Here is a 2417-nt window from a genome sequence, read left to right as displayed (position 1 = left end):
GGTCAATTCCACACTTCGGTGTTCTTTCTACAACACGGGGAATAGATTTCAAAACATACGATAACGTACTTAGCTCCTCGATTGCCGTCTTAATACGTTGCTCCCAGAGACGACCCCATTCAGAATATTGGTGTTCACACACGTTGAAATTCATTTGCCACACCCGCTCTGAGCACAGTACCAATTGATAGCCCTGGGTGCGTTTGCCCATTCTTTTCGATTAGACATTTTAACTAACATGTTGGCCCTGGGAGGTAGATTACAGTTCCCTTTACAGAAAGGGAAATTGAGCGGTGTTGATTTACACACAAGGCATCTGGAACCAGAATTTATACCTGTTGATACCCAACCCAGTGCTGTTTCCCCAAGACATATGCATTTGTACCAAAGGCAAGTGTCTCCCTCCTCCCAGCTTGGCATCACATCATACTTCTGAAACCATCTAAGATTCTGAGGCTTTGCTTTAGAATGGTGCTCCTTGTATCTGCTTGTGATCTAGATGGCATAACTGAGACACGGTCCCTTTTTGATCCCTAATAAACACTAGGGGATTCTTTGTTACCAGGAATTTCTAACTCTAAGACCCTAGTACATTTCCCGCCTAAGCTATACACGTCTAAAGTATCTCACTTCTCTGTCTTGCTATTTCCTCCCAGGTCTCATTCCAGCCATAGGGTTCTAGTTAAATATGGAATGTGAGCTCTCTTCCAAACATCGAGTCTTGTAGTCCAGATCTTACCTGGACCAGGATAAGCGGTTCAGGGGTTACTGGCTGTGCCCCTGCTTGTGGCCTATCTGCATATCCCACACCTCCCTACCCACAGTGTTCTTCCTCTCTTCACTCATGGCAGTTGTCATGCAAATTTTTTACCTACAAGGGACTAGGCATCTTCCACCAAAGCTCTGTGGGTGTGGTTGGAAGTCTGAGATAGTTGTGCTTTCACATGGCTTTCTAACATCCAGCTATGGTTGGCACAAGGTTTGGGATGGCCTGACCCTGAGGTTTCATCCAGTGATTGCCCTTGATGTCTTGGGCTCTGGTTTTGGTGACAAACTGAGGCCACATCACTATTCCATATTTGAACAGGCTGGCATTGTGGAGGCACCTCTGTGGCATCTGAAGCTCCCAAACCACAAGATCAACCTTTTGTCTCATGATTACAGAGATATCGTTGCTCGGGGGCTGCTCTATAGGTTCAAGCAGAATTGATCTGGGAAGCTTGCCATAAACAGTCTCTGACTCTTGAAGGGACGTGTACTTCCCAAGACTCACCGTCCTCACCTTCTCCAAAAGTTTCTCAAAGATGGAAACATGCTGTCGTCTATCCTCACGTGATTGATGAACCTTCTCCTGAGGTCTCACCCCCCGTCTTCAGGCCATGCGCCTGACACTCTGAGAGTGAGCCGTGGGACATGTAGGCAGGGATATAGAACGATGATGGCAATTCAGTTATCAGCAGTCTCTTACAGGATTTCAGCCAGAGAAGGAAGTTTAGAAGATGCTGGGTGGGAGCTCTTGCTTCTGTAACAGTTGCCATTGGATCATGTGAATCCCTATCAGTGCTGATTCTGGATGACTACATCAACCTTTCTCCACAGCTGGAGGATCCCATGGGCTTCTTGAATGCATACATGGGCTTCATCAACTCCTTCTGGGCTGGAAAGTGTAGCTTCCCTGTGTTATCTCCCCTACCCCCTGATCTGCTGTGTATTCCACTTAGGAAGAAATGCCCAAGAGGTCCTGGCCACCAAACACCACTCCCTCACAGGAGTCCACTTGACCCACACTGGTGATCCACATACAGGAGAAAGCCTGCAGAAGCATGTTCTAAGGACGACCCAACAGTGCACCTTCCATTCTAACATCTGAGCGAGTGTCCGGACTTGCCTTTGTCCTTGCGCCACTAGGAAATTCTGATGAGCACCACTACTCACAGAAACAGAAAGACAGAGAGACATTTTTTTTTAAATGTTGATTTATTTTTGAGAGAAAGAGACATAACACCAGGAGGGGAGGGGAAGAGAGAGGGAGACGCAGAATTGGAAGCAGGCCCCGGGTTCAGAGCTGTCAGCACAGAGCCCCACGTGGGGCTGGAACTCACGAACTGTGAGATCATGACCTGAGCTGAAGTCAGCCGTTTAACCCACTGAGCCACCGATGCGCCCCGGCAGAGAGACGTTCTTAAACGTCTTTTTAACACTGCCATGGACTTTTCTGAACTATTTAGAAATGCTCACTTCTGGCCCACTTTCAACTGGAATCCTATGGTAAAGAATGAGGGGAGGGTGTCTCCTTACCTGTTCTCAAATGGCTTTAGGGACACGTGCTTCCGGAAGTTCTCTAAGTAACAGTTTCGTGAGAGTGAGTCTCCTTTGTGAGAATTTTGGCTTTAGTTTCATCAGCTGCTTTTAACTGC

General features: G+C 47.3%; 1 pseudogene; it reads left to right on the top strand.

Moving 5' to 3' along the window:
- The first annotated feature begins 238 nt into the window (after nt 1–238).
- LOC112859677 (mesoderm-specific transcript homolog protein-like) lies at nt 239–1794 on the top strand (annotated as a pseudogene).
- Nucleotides 1795–2417: the final 623 nt, after the last annotated feature.

The sequence above is a fragment of the Puma concolor genome, chromosome A2 (assembly GCF_028749965.1).
Source record: "Puma concolor isolate L17-30 chromosome A2, mPumCon1.1.hap2, whole genome shotgun sequence".
Taxonomy (NCBI): domain Eukaryota; kingdom Metazoa; phylum Chordata; class Mammalia; order Carnivora; family Felidae; genus Puma; species Puma concolor.
Note: the sequence above shows the minus strand (reverse complement) of the source record. Positions and strands in the feature narration are given on the sequence as shown.